Consider the following 20,040-nt stretch of genomic DNA (forward strand, 5'->3'; position numbering starts at 1 on the left):
GTTTTGTTTCCTCAGCTACTTTCAAATGGGAGGATGAGAGGAAAAGGATAGCTTTTTACAAGTTTGAGAGAAGCAGAGAGGGAAGTGGGGGGAGTAGCAGGAAACTGGCTTGTCAAAGTTTACAAACAGAGCGAGGAGCCGGCTGCGTAGCGGGCTAAGTGGTGAGACAAACTCTGAGGCAACACAGAGGCCGGCCCAGAGGAAGAGGCTTGGCCTGTGGAGCATGGGAACAGAAAGAGAAGGTGGGACAGAGGGAGAAAAGAGACAGGGAAAAAAACAAGATGTAAAATGAGCTCACTATTGGCTGGTGTTTGCTGGTCCAACTCTAAAATCCAGACATCACTAGTCATCCTACTTTCCACTGACCTAAACTTGTATGCACACACTCACTGTCCTATTTCTAGAAGAGGACAGACATCATCTTTATGCCGCTAGTTTCCTGGAAACAATTCCCGCACACTCTTCCTCGTCTTTCTTTCCCTCTTCCGTCATCCTTTACTCATCCTCTAAACTAAATCTCACATGTCAAAAGGCCTTCTTTCATTCTCCACTGATCCTCCCTTTCTCCCAACCATTTTCCCCTTCTCGATTTCTTTCCTCCCCCACCACTACCGCTCTCCTTCCATCCCTCTGTTCTCTGTTTGCCTTTGCACAGATGGCCGGAGCAGCTGAGCAGGACCAGAGGGTGAGAGAGAGAAACTGAAGAAGAAATATCCATGTATCCCAAACAACACATAAGAACAGATACACACAGCTAGCGCAACAGGCCGCCACCCAAAACAACCGGAGAGGCTGAGAGGGAGACGATGGGTAGCTGCGAGCAGCGATTCATGCCGCACCCTTCAGTCACAAGGGGTTTTTAAATGTCAGTGAGGCTACAAAATGTGGACATTTGCTTAATTATATTACTAACCGCAACCAGTGGCAGCTTTTAGGAGAGAGGGTGGACACTGGTGTGTGTGAGGAAGAGAGAATAGAGACAGAAAGATGGTGAGTAAAAGGTTTGTTTGAGTCCCACGCTGTTTTCATTTTTGTTTCAGAATTACCTGTGGTTCAGACTGCCTTTCATTTATCCTCTGCGTCCATATTTCACTTAACTTTCAGGTGGCTGAAGAAACAGAAAATCTTGGAATTGACTGTTTCCTAACCCCACCCAAATTAGTTTCTGTTGCTACGTCTGTGAAGCTTTCCATTTTTGAGTGGCACATAATGCAGTTTACAATGATAGTGGCAGACAAGATACCGTGCTAAAAGACTGCGGCTAAAGCTACATGTCCCTGGCAAAAAGTCAGCATCCTCACCAGCTGATGATTCATGTAGAGGTCATGAAATGTGGAGAAAAAGCCAGAGTTTGACAGGCTTTCCATGCATGCATTTCCATACATGCTAAGCTATGATTGTTTGGGAGAGGGTCAATTATGCATTCTTAGTCCCCCATACTACTACAACCCAAAACAGGTCACAGGAAGTTAATCTAAGTAACTTTTGGCACAGGATGCATGGGGCTAACTGCATTGGGACAATCAAACTCCACCCACTTGGTACTCCTAAATCTCAAATACAAGCACACAACTGTTTGACTAAGACCCTGTAGCTATCAACACTGTGACCTAATTCGACCAAGCAGTGAACCAGGAAATGTGTTTTATCACCATTCCCTCCTCTCTCCTTCAGACTCCAGCGCTCTGCTGTTCCCATAGTAAACTAAAGCATCTGTCCAGGCTGTTCATTTCACTGCTCCTCTCCAAAGTACCCTACACTGCTGGTGTGTGTGTGTGTGTGTGTGTGTGTGTGTGAGAGAGAGAGAGAGAGAGAGAGAGAGAGAGAGAGAGAGAGAGAGAAAGAGAGAGAGAGAGAGGGTGATAAATCCTGATTGCAGGCCTCAGCCAGAAAAACATTTCTCTTTCTCTTGCAAGTCTCCAGACAGCTGTGAGATTGCACTTCTCTCTCTGGCTCTATTGCTCACTCACCCGGCCCTATATCATTAGAACCATCAGTCAGTGGTAAGCATAAACAGGCTAGCAACCAGGGCAGAAACTTACTTCAGGAATATACTTTTTTTTTTTATCTTGGGGGGCAAATAAACAGAAATGACGGTTAAGAATTCATGGTTGGTTTGCTGCCAAAGTGAACTTCCTACCCTGGCACTCACCCCTTAACAGCCCAGTGACCCTATACATACATTTCTCATGATTTTACCTTTCTTATAGCATTTTCCTTACCAATTTCCTACTTTACTTTCTTACCTTTCCATTGGGCTTCAGTAATTGTGACCACCATAAAGAATTCAAACTTATTTATAAGCTACAAAGTGTATTTGAACTGACATATGATTGTTTTTTATTGCACAGTCTTCTTCATTGTGTAGCAACAGCTTCATATTATCTTGAATTCCATCCCTAATTACTGTGACACTCCCAAATGAAACATCTTTAGCCCATTAATGCTATTACAAGTTTTCATTAAACCTAATTAGATTGAAGAGTTATTCACTTTGAAACGGACTGAGTGAGCTGTTGCTACAAGGGAATATATTTGGTGAGAGTTGAACATTATAAGTTAGCCTATTCAGAGGCTGTTTACACGTTTAATTCCTCAATAATTGTTTTATTCTACTTATCAATGGACAGTTTAGCTGAGAAATCCTCCCCCTGCTTCACATTCATACAATTACACACATATGGACCATAGAGCTGTGTGGCACAACTCTAGTTTTCTCCATTAACAAGTTAAACAGCTCCACTAAAGCAAGTGGGGATTAAATGTTTTGCTGGTTCATTGGCACCTCAACCACAGCTGCTGACGATGGATTTACATTACTCAAGGGGGTTACAATGGGATTACGCTACCATACGTTACATTACATAATGCTATATTGGGATTACGCCAATCATAATATTTAAAATGGACCAGGGGGACCAATTCAGTCTTAGGGCTATGCCTTTCATATGTAGTCTACCAATTTGATAGGAATAAACCTAAAATTTATATGGCAGAGTTAAGTGTGGCTATGGCATTTAGACCAGCTTTTCCTAGGTAAAATTCACCCTACATCTGATGTCTTAATACTAAGGCGTTCCTCCAGGAACCAAGGAAAAACCTGGATGGGCTCCCGGAAATCCTCTCTAACACCATCTTTGGTCCCGCCAAGGCTACAACCTAGGCTGTAATACACAAGCTGGCATTTTCAACCCATTAGGGACAGAATGTATTCAATGACCTGATACATAATGGCTTTTGAGTTAGTGCACATTTCCAGCAGCAGATTCCAGACAGATGGCTATGTCTGCTACATTAGGCCCATTTCAAAACATTTACGAACAATGCACCGTGTTAAATGTTGAGAACATTAAAATTGCTTAATCTGAAGAGAATTTCTGGTCAAGCTACTGTGGTGGGAATTTCTGTAATAAAGAGCTCACAAACAAAGAGTGTGTTTCTGAGTTTTATTAGTGGAAGAGCACTGTTTGAAGGCATAACTGTTCTTTCTAAGAACTGATGCTCGTGTGCTGCGTAAATTGATATCCTTAAATGGGACTAAGTTTTTTAAAATGCAGCTTTAACCTTTCGTGACCTGATGTTCTAGCATAGCTACCTCAGCTGTCCTGACCTCCTTTGGCCTGAGCGACACACAAATGCACACACAGGATCTGTAGGAGAATAACTACTTCAACAGGCTGCAGTTGTTACCTTCAGTATTCAGCTAAAAACAATAGCTGGAGGCAGAACAGAGTAGTATGGAAGTGGAGTGGGAGTCTCGCGCTGGTATCCTCTAGGTTTGCCAGATTTTTCACTGTAAACTTTTGAATGTAGTTGACTTTGCAAAAATGTGTTTGTTGGCCTTCACAATGTGTTCGAGTCATGTGGTTGCAGCTTCCAAGCAGCATCCCACTCCAAATTCCCTGCAAGCCTCAATGGTGAGCTACACAGTCACTGAAAACAAAGGAAACCTATACAAATGAGGTGAACGCAGCACAGGAAAGACCAGTGAAGGACTCATTCCCCACCCCCTCCACACACACACACACACACACACACACACACACAGTTTACATTCTATGTATGATAATTAATCAGTCATATGCATGGTCTGATCATCAGCCAGGTCTGGTCAACTCTGAAATGTACTTTTATAGACTAGCTTTGATGTAACAAGAAACGCCATTTGTTTCTACTAGTTTTAATGATGTTTTGTTCCTCATTCTTGTTTGAACTAAATTCTTAAATGTATTCATCTTCTTATTAATACATTTACATATAAAGTTTTCATTTGATCTCATACAAGGTGCCTTTCTTGTTGTTATTTCTGCTGTTGTTGTTGTCATTATTATCACACTCAATAGGCCTCAAGCAGTAAGCTAATGATGGACAAGCCAGCTCTGCAAGGCGAGATCATCCTCCTAGGCATCATTCCTCCCTAATACCCACACTGGGACATGTACAAAATGTGTGTGTGCTTATACTTGTGTGTGTATCCGACACACCACAGTGTTTGGGCCTATACTGTCAATAACTGGAAGGCATCCAGCTCCACTGAGGGATCTAAGCTTTTCTGACTGTCTAGACACAAACATGCTGTTCTTGAATAATCAGGTCATCAGCATATTTAAACAGAAAACTGGTACTTTGACCTCCTTTTTGCATCAAGCACAATGTTTAGAATACAGCAGGAGGCTATATTTAAAGAACAGCTCACAGGAAAATGTCTGAATCTTTTGGGGGAAAAAATAGTGCAAAGGGTAGCTGAGATTCATTATGCATATTAACAATGAGAAGCTGTAATATGTGGGATATTGAGCTAAATGTTTAGTTAATGTCAAATCTACTCTTGGGCTGTGGTGTGTGCTCACGTCTAATCACAACCCCCGTCGGTTAGAAACCAGAGACTCTTCGCCTTCTCTCCACAAAAGCCTAAATCAAAGTGCCCCCGCTCATTCCCTCACTTTAGCCAACCAACCATCCAAGGCCATGTATGAATCGCTGCGGTAGAAAGTCGGCTCTGCTTTCACAGTACACAACTGTGCACACACACATATGCATTCTGTGAGCCTTCTTCTATCTCCAGGGCCTACTCTAAATAGTAGTCAAAGAGAGGGATTGTGGGGGAAGGAGGCAGTGGCGGTGGGGGTGGGGAAGACGGCAGAAAAGATGCAAAAAGAAAGTGAGCTTTTGTGGCCGATGTAACCCTCACGCAAGCTTGACAGAATTACTCAAGACATAACTAATGCCTCCGTAAGAGGATAGAGGGTTCGAGCAAAGACGGGCAGAGGATGCTGGTGTGTCGGGTCTGGTTTTTGAAGGCATTTTTAATTAGCATTCAGTGGCCTCTGACCCTGTAATTGACAGGCTTTTATCTCCACAAGCAGCAAAGAAGACAGTGAGCTGCTGTGTTTGCTCTTTGACACTGCTAATAAACCGTCCTCCTTCCTCTGACACAGCCAGGGTGGGATTTACAAAGCACATCTCGCCTTGTAAAATCACAAATGTCGAAGCAGGAAAATGCCAGCACTGTCTTGACAGTCTTTGCTTGAATAGCTGTACTTTTAATTTAAAACTTACATTGGTCTCATACAGAAAGACAACAAACCACTTGTGATGGGTTAAATGTCTCTGCCTTTGCTGACCGAGTATGATCCAATTTATTTCAATCAATTAATCAATCCATAAAAGAGTAAAGATAAGATTTTTAGAATAGTCTGTTATACATTTATAAAGTCCTTACTTGGAAAATGATTAACAAAAACATGTCTTGATATTAAGTTAGATATATATATATGGATATATCCATATATATCCATATATTGGAGTCTAACCTTTTAGTTTTCCTTTCTTGTTATCATATAAAATGGCACAACAGCTCCAAACTTGTCTCTTCGAGGAGCACGACTCTGCATGATTTAAGTAGCACTGCTTCAATAATTTACTGCTTTCTTGCTTACGGCACCACTGCACATGGGCAAGTGGGCTGGTGCAAGTGGCCTCAGATTTGACGCAGTTTTACTTGTGATTGTGACCAAAAATTACAAAATAAGGTGGAATGTGAGCATGTTTTCGTGTGTGTGTGTGTGTGTATCACTCCTCTTTACAAGGCGGAGAATGTCAGATTCAAGACGCCACATGCTGGCATGGTGCCTGCAATTGTCCATTCAACTTACTCTACATCACAACAGCAGTCTCAGTCAACTCTCCACCCAGTTTAGGGCTACTTAGACGCATGGTTTGCAGACTATAAACTAATATGTGAAATTGAAAATTGTACCACCCACAGAAAATGCATTATTTTCTTGTCATAAATTTGACGGATTTAAGTGCAATTTAGTCCTACCCTAGATGAAAATCTACAAAAATTATGTATTTCAAATGGAGCTGAAACAATAAATTGATTAATTGATTAGTTGATCAATAGAAAATCACTCTGCAACAATTTTGATAATGGATTCATCATTTCAGTCACTTTTGGGTTTTGGACTGTTGATCGGACCAAACCAGACATTTGAAGACGTCACCTGGGAAATTATGGGCATTTTTTCACGATTTTCTAACATTTTCTAACATTTCAGAAACAAAACAATGAATCGATTAATCAAGGAAATGACTGGTAGATTAATCCATAATGGAAATAATCATTTGTTCATTTCATTATGTCCTCACAATACAATAATTTAAGATTGATTCGGGAATTGCAACCAGATTTGAAACTACTCGCTATGTGGTGTAGCTTGAAACTGCACTGCAAAATGCTAAAAGAAAGATGTTTAAGTTTTTGGGGTAGAACCCAAAATCAGAACTGAGATTTAAAAAAAAAAAAAAACAGTTCAGTATCAGTACACAAAATATTTCACCAGCAACTAGAAGGTGGGATTAACACCAGGGCAACACAATGGCTGGCAGACGGGCACAAAACACAAGTGCTACAGGAGACTGGCAGGGAGAGAGATCCATTTTCACTTGTTAGCAACCGAATCAAAAGGAAAGATGTACAGCAAAGACGCCCCACCGCTGAAAGTTTCATTTACTCTCAGCAAAATCTTGGCAGAACACCAGCAACAGCCATCACTCATAGGCATACACTGTTTGAACAGGTAGAGCACAAGAAACAAAGAGTTATTTCCACAGTCAATGGGGACATTTATATGAGACTGTATGTCAAATAAAGCCATCCCATCTATAAAAAAAAGCTTCCTCATTAGAAATCATCATTGTTATTATAAAGGGAGTTAAGTAACAGCAGTCCAGGATCACAGCAAACCATTTCAAAACTAATATCACTTCTACCCACCATCACTGCAACCACTGACTCTCTCTCATCCATTTTGTAGGATGGTTTCTCTGCATGTCACCGCCTCTTCCTCAGCTTCTGCACGCATCATTACGGCTCGCCGCTGATCTCCGGAGGACACTGAAGCCTCTTAGAGCCATCCATGAGGCGAGAGGCTGATTATCACCAAACACATCCCTGATGAGGATGTGCATAAGGATGGAGGAAGAGAAATTATAGGTGTATGTGTGGGAGTCGGATGAGGGGTGTTAAGTCCAGCTGGGGGGGTTACCAGTGCTGCCGCTGCCTCCGTCAACTTTATGCTAATAGCAGTTCACACATTCCACAAACACCCCCGACCTGAGGTCAGGAAACCGCCTCTGTCCTGCACACAAATAAACTCCAAACAAAGCCTGCTGCTCTCCATGGCATTCCCCACAGACTGTGGGAGGGCTGAGCGAGCGGGGGAGAGAGGGAGAGCGAGTGAGGAAGCAACCAAGAGGGGGAGAGAGACAGAACGTAGGCTTCCATCAAAATGCGGTGCAAAGTTGTGAGCAAATGTGAAAAATCTGGCAAATTATACAACCCTGTCTTGTTCCACACTGTGACTGTTGCAACTCTTCTTTTATTTGAACTATTCTGTAACCTCAAGGTACATCACTGCTGCCCTATCTACTTTCCTCTGCATGTTTTAGGGTAAAAACATAGAATAATTTAATCTGAATTTTTAGTTACGGTTACATTTAAATCAATCCAGCAAATAAGACATTCTGATTAAATTAGTTATCGTGTTTTTAATGGCAGTATAACAAAAAACAGAAATGCTATAACAACCTCTGCTGTTTTGTTAATGCACTAACCCTACTTCAAAACATGTCTAGTTCCTTGATAGAGAGTGATTTAAGATATATAATGTTGTATTTGCATCTTGACTATAAAGAACTGTGCTTTACTACCTTAGCTTTGTGTCTTTTTAAGAGAATATTAACTGTAACAAATCATACAGATTAAGGTACTTTTTTCAGTCCTGAGTAGTGTCTGCAAGTCTTCCCTTCAGGCTCCATACAGCCATAGCCTTGGAGGCAAAAGCAGGGCCAAAAGCGCATTCAGCACCACCCGCTGCTTCTCGTTGATTTCTGTCAGCATACAGTATTGAAGGCGATTCAGATCAATATTTTTTATCAAGTCAGATCTTCTCTCAACAGTGTTCAGAGAGATTTTAGAGGCAAATCAACCTGAAATAATACAAATGAGGGGGACAAAAAAAGGATTTTAAAAGTGAAGGGGTGGGGGTGGGGGGTGGCAGTACAAATAACGCCCTTGTCATTATTACCCAAACAATGGGTGTCCATCACACTGACTGTCTTTATTCAGTGAACTCCATAACAATTGTGATATTTTAGCATTTTTTGTGCAAATTCAAAACACACATAAAAATAGGTGGATACACTTAGGTAGCAGGGCCACAACAAACACACCAGTCTCCTCCCCTGCTGACTGTCAAGTGAACTCCTTAATGGTGTACAGTACCATCATTCCTACCAATTGATTTCCAGTGGGTCAGTGGGCTGCTGGGATACTCAACAAGACAAACTGAGCCCGAACAAAGGCCCCCGCTGAGAGGAAGGAAGTCTTTTGCTGTCTCCTCGCTAACTTGGCTGCTGGCGTGTCTGAGAAAGAGCAGCAGATTGTGTGACAGACACCTGGATCACAGAAACATGTGATCCAAAGGCTGGCACTAATCCTAAGGACTCTTTGGAGCTTCTTTTATAATGGCCTCAAGTGAAAACGCAACTGAAATGAAGGTATTACAAGATTATTTAAAAACACACCTCTTTGTTAATTACATATCTCATTATAATATAATAATATTATCATATCTCACAATAAAACACAACAAATCAGCAAAAAGGCAAGTATGCCACAAATGGTGTGAATGCCAATGCTCGTCGCAGCTTAGGGCTGTACATTGTGTATGTGTTCACACCACCCCCCTCCTCTCTACAAACACCAAACAAGCTGATGCACACAACACACACATACAAACGCTCAAACCACGTCCTTCCCATGGTGCGTCCAGGCTCGGAGAAACTCGGCCCCCTGGGGACGGCAGATTAACACATGACAGAGCTTGTTAACCCTGGACAAAGAGAGACGCTAATCTTGTACAGTCGGCCTCGACTGTCCTCAAACAGTACACAGACCAAGCTACAGGGACAGAGAGAGAGTGGGGGACAGACAGAAGCCCAAGAAAGACAAGAAAGAACGAGGGAGGGATATGCAGCAGTAACAGAGGCGTCACTTTGTCCCAGAAACTAGACAATACTGTGGGGAGGCAGGGCTAGAGGGTCCATCAGCCCCAAAACAATAAGGGCAGAGACAGAGCCCGACTACAAACAAGGCCCCAATGGCGAGGGCCCTACTACAGCCTGGCTGAGCTCCACCGACTGCAGGGACGACCAGAGGGGCAGCGCAGAGCTCAACTGTGTGGATATTGATCGCACAGGAGGAAGCGGGGAGCCAGGCTAGCAGCTCCACAGATGGGAAGGACAGAGAAAGAGACGGAGACGGACAGAGGAAGTGCATTAGTATGACAGGTTCCTCTGATGCTGTTAACTCTCTCCCCTGGGAGATAAGAGAGAAAGTAGTGTCAAGGTTTTAGGAGAGGAAAATAAAAAGAGGAGGGGGGTAAAAAGGGACAGAGACAGTGGGCAAACAAGACAAACAAGAAACAGCAAGAGAGACAGATGACCCAACAGAGAGGCAACAGAGAAACTAAAGCTAATTTGTAACTTGAAGAGCTGCTGGATCATCTCCATAATGGGCCGTCTGCCCACAAACAAGCTCCTCTCTGGGGGTAAATGAGATCAGGCCAGCCCAGGACCAGCTGGTGGCTTGGATCAATGACACCAGATAGAGCAGAGATGGAGGAAGAGGGCAGAACTGAGGCATCTGGACAGGATGGCAGAAACACACCCGTGAGACTGTGGCGTTCTCTCTCTCTCTCCCTCTCTCTCTCGATTTTGCACGGGGACATGGACACACGCACACAAAGTACAAGTGAAAACGACTGTGTCCATAAGAGGATTATATCCTCCTGTTTGAAGTGGAACAAGGCACGTTCCAGATAGAATCTGATCCCTCGCAGGACAGCAGACAGGTTGGATGGTTGACCAGATCAGCACCTACTAACTACAGCTTTCTAAGAACAAACCACACAACTGGACTCAAAACACCACAACATCTGCCTACTAACTGCTACAAACTTAGCTTTTACCACATCCAAAACAACCAGAAAGACATACGTTTAGCACGTTGCAGAGAGTTGACGATATATCTTTATGGCAGGAAACAAATACACTGAGACAGGGCACAGACAGATTTAAATGTCACCAGGATAAATTGATATGACAGAGAAATTAATCGGCCCCTACAGCTGCCTATGGTAAAGGGAGTCTATCATTCTGTCAGCACCAGCGTATGGCAGAAATGCCTATCATTCCACACGTGGCTATGGTGAGGGCAGGCTGTATAGCCTCTGACATAATCTCAGCCACATCAGCCACTGGGCCTACAACCATGTCAATGTAAAGAGGGGCCCGTTGACACAAATATTTGTGAGCCACAGGTGGTAGAGCAAACCTGATGACTGACTGAGCAACCAACGTTTTTGGCCCCATTTTTAACATCTCCAAGGCTGCATTACACCAAACTACCAGGCACCGCTAACACATTGTGCCATGAAAAATTTGGTCTTGAAGCCTAGCAACAGGGCTGTAAACCATGTCCATTATCCTTCCTCCCACCAGAGGAATTCAGAGCGTCCAAACACAGCAAATTACTGCAGCTGCTTGCAAATACAGCCTCAAAATTGCGCCACCAGTTGCCAACTGCATGCCCTGACAACTGTGACAACCAAGGCTGCTATCATGACTGGGAGCACAGAAGACAGCAAAGTTTATCTCTGCTTTATCTTCGCTGCACAAATTCACTGTTGTGCCCGTGGCAGTTTCCTCAACCCTCAATCGCCCAGAAAACAGAAAAGGAAATTCAGCCAAACATACAGTTTCTGTGTTTTGATAATCTTGAAACAACAAACTATTGTGCTGTTGCTGCCATAGATTAAAACAGGGCTAGAGATGATGGTGGTAATTTTTAATGGCAGCAAGAAGTGCAAGGGTCACAGGTTCAGGCTGAAAAAAGCCTGATGACCAGAAGTACAGGCTTGCCCTTGTCAGAAATGAAAAGTTCAAAGCTGGGGGGGGGATTTCATTCTGAGTCACACACACACCCAACACCAGTCCTTAGGCTAAGGGCAAGCTAACAGAAAGGTCTATTAATGCAACAATCATCGCCCCTCTCAGGACGGTGACATGGGTCGAGAGGACAGCTGGGGGCAAAATAGGCTATTAGAATTTAATGCCCCTAAAATACAAGCTTATGAAAGTCATTCTATGTGAAAATATTCTGTGACCATTTTAAGCATGTTTTGCGCAGACTAATCGCAACAGAAGAGGCAAATTCTTACAGTGGCTCTGGTTCTTGTGTAACTGTTAGAAATGCAACTAAGGATTGCCATCATCATTATCAATGAATTTAATTTAGGGGCCACCAACCATTTTCTCAGTTAATCAAGTAATCGTTTGTTCTATAAAATGTCAGAAACTAGTGAAAAATGCTTCCCATAATCCATGATGGCATATTCAAGTTGCATGTTTTATCTGATCAACAGTCCAAAATCCAAAGCTATTCAGTTGTCTATCATGTATGACAAAGAAAAGCAGCAAATACTCACATTTTATAAGCTGCAACCAGTGAATGTTTGGCATTTTTGCTAAAAAAACAATGATCGATTATCAAAATAGTTGCATAGTTATTTTTCTGTTGATCGTATAGTCGATTCATCGACTAATTGTTTCAGCTGTAGTTGAAATAATAAATTACTGACAATAGTTAGTAGTTAATTAGTAGTGAGTTAAAAATAATTCACTACACACTAATCTTAAGGTACCAGAGCCCAAACCGAAACACAACCAAAGTATCAACTTAAAAATATATAAATCATAGATAAACAAGCATCTCTTTGCATTTGCGAACCTGTAAGCAGGATTTTTAAGATATTAGATATTATTACTTTGAACATCATTAATTACAATCTACTGTTTAAAAGATTATTAATCATTATCAAAATTACAACTATTTAATAGCTAATTTAATCACCATTTCAGCGTCAGTAGCTACATTTTTTAGTGTATGCCCCCTCTGCGTATGGAGGATTGTTTCAGACACTGGCAATGTGCTCGCATTCTTATTGCGATGGGTAGCTAACACTGTAGACACGCACACCCTTGATTCAGTGACAGGAGACAAAGTGATACAGCCTGTTAAAAACACACTAACCACAACGAAGAAAAGACGTAACTATAGTCCACTCCACAAAGGAAATGAGATTATTGTACCCACATTTTTATGTTTTTTATTTTGTCACAAATAAAATGATCAGCTTCATTTATTCAAGTATAGTTTCTGACAAATCCTGTCGACACAGAAAATGCCTCGGGCAGTGATCCGCATCCTGCAACTAATAATCTTTTTAAGACCATCTTAAATAACTTCATAAAAACACAGTGCGGTTTTTAATGGCAGCTAAATTTAATTTCACATGATTGCATTAGGCCGCCAGTCTGTCCTCCATTTCCGTGCCTCATCCACCAACACTGTGAGTCAGCCATTCTCTCATGGGGAGGACTAGCTGATGGCTTAGCCCACCTCTGACTTAAGAGTCCTGGAGTGTCTCCAAGCCCTGCGTAGCTGAGCCTTAAAAGTGCTCATATTAGTCGCCCTGGGATGCCATTTACTCAGGATGACATCAATACCTCATGGTCGATGGCCACACATTATTTGACCGACCAATGCCCACTGTGGCCACAAAGATTGAGACAATTTATGTCGCTGTCTGCGGCACCTCGGGGGAGGAGAATAGAGTTGTGGGCAAAGGATAAAGCTTTTCAATGCTCGCATGTTTGCAGTTTATTAAATGCTCTTGGCCAGGCTTTGGGAGCTGGCAGTGTTTTCTCCTCCCCATTGTTCTACAGAGGGGAGTGTAATCTGTCTTGTTGCGCTCACTCACCAATGAAGAGTCAGTGAAGGAGCAGCTACGGGGCCCCATCCAGCCTTAACTCTCACACCACAATAGCTGATCACTTTTGGGGGTGACATTAATCACCTCTGATAACATGCCAGCTTGAGTCCGTGCACAACCCTCTCAGAGATATTTCAGCTTTTGCACACACTCCCCTCCAAGGTCTGAGTAAATTATTGCTTTAACGTGCCACAGATGCCCCTAAGTTATTCTGTTTAGCTGACATGAAAATGTAGTGGGCATTTGTACAATTCTTAGCGTTAAATTCGCAGGCTTTTTGCCCTGAGGCGACTGAAACATTTCTCAGCACTCACACCACTTGGCCCATCACAGAACAATGGGCATCCGCGATGGAGGATGGAGAAGGAGGGGAGATAAGGGAGGAAAAAAAAAAGTTCAGGGAGGGAAAAGGCAGACAAAATGGTCACACAAAGAGGGAACACATTCTGTAAATGAAAAAGAGCATACATTACAACAATGTATCTGTTTTAGGTTAGCCTAACGTGTCTGTTGAGCACTTCCAGCTACCATGCAGCCTGCCACCGCCCCATCAACCCCTTTCAACAGGAATCAAACTGAATCTGAAACAGAGCGGCTCCTCGACAAACAGACGAGGTGACACCAAAACAAAACCTTTTAGATCTTTTCAGCTGCATATTTAACAGAAATATTCATTCACACAAAGAGCCACCATAATTCCGATGCATTGTTTAGTGTTAAAATGAGGAAGCACAAATAATAACACGGTAAGTAACAACTGAGACGCTAATGTCTGTAACGGACGGGCAGACATTACGTTAATTGTAAAGAGTCGGTTTTGATGAAGGTTAATTAGCCTGATAGTAGTTACAGACTGACGTTAGCATGCTAGCTAAAGCTAAAACAATCTCGCCCTTACCAGTCAGTGCAGCGGCGAGCTAGCAAAATCCTCTCAAGCTACGCCCTGTGTTAGCAGTACACCCCGACTGAATCCTCGAGACAGAAAAAAAAAAAGAAAGTGAGGATGAGGATAAAAATGAAACCGGGAAAAACGGGAGAATATCGCGGGAACGAAACGAGCCGAGCCGACAGACAAGAAACTTCTGGGTCTCAAGCGCCGTTTTTCACAAGTGATGCGCGTTCCCTGAAAGGAAGAAAGGAGGAGAATGACGCTTCAGTACACACACACACACACACACACACACTCACTCGCTCGCTCTCTCTCTCTCTCTCTCTCTCTCTCTCTCTCTCTCTCTCTCTCACACACACACACACACACACACACACACACACACAGACAATAGTAGACCGGTGAGCGGATGGATGGACAGGCGGAGGAGAGGGCAAGGCTGCCGCTGCTTTCATGGGCTGTTGGAAATGTCGGAATAATGAAAAGGTCCACATATTTGAAAGACCCGTGATCATTTTGTGCTGTTGTAGCAGTGAAAACGCAACATCACTGAGTCAGCATGTACAAAAGCAGGGCCCTACAGGCAGAGTTGGACCCAAAAAGCCTCTCTGTGTGTCGGTTGTAGAGATTAAACTAATTGTTAATTTATCAATTAGTCAATCTGCAGAAAAACAACCTGAAAATTATTTGACACTAGGAATAGCTCAACATTTTGGGAAATATGCCTGTTCGGTTTCTTGCCAAGAGTTAACTCTTGATGAGAAGAGTGATACCCTTTTCATATCTGTAAAGTAACCTTAATCTAAATATATGAAACTACAGCCAGCAGCCGGTTAGCTTAGCCTAGCATAATGACTGGAAACAGGGGGAAACAGCTAGTCTGGCTCTGTCCAGGTAACAAAAGTCACCTACCAGCATCTCTAAAGCTCACTAACTAACATGCTATGTCTCGTTTGTCTAATCCATACAAAAACCTATTTCTTGGCTGGGAACAGTCAACTTTACAAAGCTCCCCCCATGGTCTACAGGGGGGCCCTTAGTTCCTAGGGGATCCATAGCAGATTAATTCTAGCCATGCCCACAGGTACTGGCAAACCTAAATGGAATGCAGCCATCAGTTAGACCTGTTTGACAAGTCTAAATTTCCACCATTAGAGTTGTGTTTGTATGGAGACGGGATCCGCCCTGCCAAGCTGGTCAGTTGTGGGTGTGACAGGATTGAAAAATAAATCTAGATAAATTTCAACAGAGGAATGAGGACAAAACACATTTTGTTAGTAAAGTCAAATGGGCAAACACTGCTATAATTTGCACATGTTAATTAAGGTTGTGTCCAATTCCCAGTCTGTGCCCTACCAGCCTGTTTACTGGAAAGTAAATCAATAGAGGTTGAAATGGTTGTTTGGCTTATTATGTCTGGTGTGGCAATGCCTGACACGTCCTCACACCACATAAAAAGGAAAAACATGCAGAACATGGTCCTTGATCACACTAAATGCTTTAGTGTGAGAATTTTTAAAACCATTTTTTTTACGACTTTGAACCTCAAAAGTAGGAGGTTACTACGAGCCACTGAAAGCAGCATTCACCACGACAGCGCGCCATGCTGAAATTGAAAGGGGTGAATAGCGAATAGCAGGGGAACTCTGCTTTCTCTAAAAGTAGCCAATCACCTCCCAGGCTGGGGGATTATTCAAATTAGGGATGATGTCACCTCTTGCAAGTCACCCTACTCTCTTGCCCGAGTTTCTCCCGGTTGTCTGTTGCCCTCCCTCTTAGGCCCCTGCACCCCCTTTTCTCTCCTCTTCAGACCCTTTTATTCCTTTCTCCATGCCCCACTGCACACACATACACACACACACACACACACACACACACACACACTTTAAGGGTGCATTACTCATGTTGCATGCATTGTCTGCCTTCAATGTGACTTGCATCGAGAATTTCAAATCTCTGAACACATGTCAGACCTGTTGATTGTAAAATTGTAATTGGATTATTGAGATTATTTTAATGTGATTATGGCTTTAACAAATTAATCTTACTCAAGTCATTTCAAAATGAGGATGTAATCCTGCTACCAATATGTACATAAGATCGAAGACCTTGCACATTTTTTATGTTTCTTTGTCTTAAAAGTCACATTTCCTGCAAGCGACAGACCTTAGAGATTGTCAAGAGTGGATGCAGCTTAACATGTGCACCTGCCTGCGAGCTCAGTCTGTCACAGCTGGAGAGCTGAAACTGGAAGAAACAAATTGAAAAGGGTGAGCTCGTCTATGAGGGGCCATACAAGCCATAATCTGGCCTTCTCACATACATTCATTCTCCTTTCACATACATATATTCTTCTCTTACATGCATTTATATTCTTCAGATATACATACATTTTCATCTTACATACATATATGTAAAATAATGTAGTATAATGTATACATTGACTGCATGTGCATGAGAGCAAATGGATGAACTTGTGCATTAAAATATATGAATATAAGAGTGAAAATGTATGAATGTGTGTGTTAAGATATAGAAATGTAAGAGTGAAAATGTGTGGGTGTAAGAATGAAAATAAATCAATTAAAATATATGTATGTGAAAGGAGAATGTCTGTATGTATGTGAGAAGGCCAGAATGTATTATGGCTTGTATGGCCCCTCATACTCGCCAGCAATACATTAAGACAGCAAGGAGCAGCAGATACAGTGCGCCTTCCTCCTGGTTAAGTTTTGTGTTTACTATCAGTCACAGTCAGACATCGAAGGGCGTTGTTTCATGGCTTACAAGCTTTTGTTTCTGTGTGCCTGTGCTCCTCATCAGGATGGTGCTTTTCATCAGAGACAGTCTGGGTGGGCATGCCGCCTGTCTGTCTGTCTGTCTGTCTGTCTGCTGAGCTGCTGCTCAGCTCCCAGCAGCCGCCTGCCCCCGTCTACATGAGCCAGGCTTTTGTGTACTGGTCTATTCTGGATGAGCTTCTTTTCAAATCAAGCCTGTGGTGCACTCTTTCCAGGAGAGAGGAGAGTTGGCCCTGCGTTGCTTTTTCTTTTGAGGTGGAAATGTATGGCACAAAACCTAAAACATACACTACACATGCACCTGAATTTTTTTTTTTTATATCTCTTGGTCTCTCCTTATCTTTTTCTGTCAGATTTCCAAATCAAGTTTTGTTTGTGGTGCTCTGAAGTGGATCAGCTCATCAGCGTTATCTGCTGTTCAACAATGCCACTTGTCTTGCTGTTGAATCATAATTGAAGGTCAAGTCATACCCACCACAGAAATATCTGTAGGGCTAATCAAGTTATTCAAATAGTTGGTCAGAGTGCATGTAGTTGAAAATAACACCCACATACTGTAGCTGTGCGTGGATTTGATTGTGCGAACACGTGATCATAGAGTATGCGTGCAGGTGTGTGTGTGCACGTATATGAAAGACATGGAAGGAGACCAGGAAGAGGGTGGGGACTCCGGAGGGTTCGATGCCTGTTGGCTTGATGCTGATGGACGTATTGGCATGGTCTACCAGGCGCAACAAAGAGAGGAAGGTGTTTTTTTTTTTCACACAGGCAGTGGTGTGCGGCAGCGGAGACAGGAAGGGGCAGGGCTGTGTACCCTGCTGCACAGTTCCCGAGTTATTTATCTCATTGTTTTTCCCCCCCGGCCCACTGTCCAGCTGGGGCAGCCACAGCACAAAAGGGCTGGCGCTCAGTCAAGCCCCAAAACCTGGCCTCCAGTCAGGGGTCTGCTACCTCTGACAAACTCTTACACAACACATTAGCTATTTGAACAGCGGCAGATACAGGCACGCTCTCGTTGTGTTTCATGTATTCCAGCATGTACAGTCAGATTGAACAGGGGTCTGAATCTCCGGCTAGTTAGCAAAGCCACACAAGAAAGCAGCTGGCACTGAGAGACACACCCATCACATCAGAGACAGTCGCCATCTTTTTATAGACATATCCACAAATCAAACCCCTCTTAACACAATTGGCCTCAAAATGCACGAGAGGTATTACCACGTATAACACTTCACGCTGTAATAACGGCAATATTGTTACCTAATAAATGGTGTGTGCGTGAATGAATACCAGGCAGATACAGGTTAGCACACGCGGGTGCAGCTGCTGCTCTGTGCACAGAATGGACTCCCTAAAGAGCACAACGTGCCAGCACAGCACATCATTAACATGCAGGATGCTACCGAACTCACTGACAGGCAACACATGAAGAAGAACGATGCTACAGGCAGCGTAGAAGAGCCCGAGTGAACCTCATTAATGGATCATTACTACATATCGTGCATGTTCTTCTGCAGTGTGTGGGCCAGGCACAGTATATACATACTGTAAATCTATTCTACAGAGGACATAATGATCTTAATGCAAATGCGGATAAAGAACCTCGTAACCTGTGTCCTTGGGATTCAGATTCCTGCTGGTTTTTATTCTAGTCATTTAATCAAGGATGTATTTCTGAGTTGCCATGTGAATGCAGTTAACTAGGATGGGGAAACCGGCTGCACCCTACTGTTTGTTTTCTCTATGGGGCTGTTTAATCAGCTTTACCCTGAAACCTGATAATGCTCAGAGAAGGCTGTCCAGTTCCTGTCAGTCTGATTTTAAGTGCTTCATCTCTGCCCCGATTGCATCCTTGTGTAAATAATGCATGCAGGTACTAAGGATATTGGACAGCCATAGCACTCCACCCACTAAGAGGAGTGAGTGTGCACACATCTGCCTTGATCTTTGTCTGTCCCATATGCTGTCTCATTTTGGGCCATTTTGCATCTTCAGTGTGTTTTCTTTGGCTGGCACAGCCTGACCCTGACTCTACTTCCATTTACCTTGTGTTGAGATGTAGTTTGTGATAATGGTAGACTGAAGGTTAAGTACTCATACTCTCAACATTGTTTTTTAATCTTTAATGAAGGCAACAAACCCCCCCTCTCCTCCTCAAAGTACCCATGTTTTAGCTTCCTATCATTTCTTCATTGCTTCTGGATTGTATTGATTTCCTGTGATTGGTTGGTTGGTGGCTGCAGAGAGAGCCTACTCTCTCCCTCTAGTGGTGTCAGACTACCACAACACGCCAGGGGCTCCTCAGCTTCGTGCAATCCAAGTTTTGTATTATAGCTAGCATTTTCTCTAGCAGCCAATCCCAACACACACTGAGAAACACCGCAGAGTACCCCTTGGACAGGTCCCATGTATTACAGTTCTTTATAAATGTAAATATGCAGTCGTTAACTTCCACATCCCACAGGTTTTTCTGTCTTTGTGGCACCACGGAGATACAGTATAGAGCCCCAGACTGTTCAGTATTGAATGAATAAAATAAAATATATACAGATTGTGTAAAAGATATAAATTAACTAATAAAATTGTGATTTAAAAAAAAATTTGCTTTTGAATTTTAAGAAATCCTTAAAACTCTCATTATTATGAAATGTTATTTAATCATTCTTATTTTCATATTAAAAGTGTTATTTGGTTCATTTATATATGTATAGAAATTTTCCTAAAGTCTGTTTTTAATAGACCAACATTGCCATCCATAGAGCCGTGCAATGTTGGTCTGTCAGTCTACCACGTTGGCCCAGACTGAAATATCTCAGCAACTATTGGATGGCTCGCCATGAAATTTTGTACAGACATTTGTGGTGCCCAGAGGATGAAGCACACTGGCTTTGGCAGTCCCCGGACTTTTCTCCTAGTGCCACCAACAGGTCAGAGTTTTCACTTATATCTCAAA

At 42.8% G+C, this 20,040-nt stretch overlaps 1 protein-coding gene across 1 annotated transcript in view; it reads right to left on the reverse strand.

The window, feature by feature from the left end:
* wu:fb95e10 (protein piccolo) overlaps positions 1-14,679 on the reverse strand; it is a 32,542-nt gene extending 17,863 nt beyond the window's left edge. Inside the window, exon 1 of the mRNA XM_044182498.1 lies at positions 14,299-14,679. The gene's annotated coding sequence lies outside the window, so the exon portion shown is untranslated. The remainder of the gene's footprint in view (positions 1-14,298) is intronic.
* Between the last annotated feature and the right edge of the window lie 5,361 nt (positions 14,680-20,040).

The sequence above is a fragment of the Siniperca chuatsi genome, linkage group LG21 (genome assembly GCF_020085105.1).
Source record: "Siniperca chuatsi isolate FFG_IHB_CAS linkage group LG21, ASM2008510v1, whole genome shotgun sequence".
In the NCBI taxonomy this organism is placed as follows: Eukaryota; Metazoa; Chordata; class Actinopteri; order Centrarchiformes; family Sinipercidae; genus Siniperca; species Siniperca chuatsi.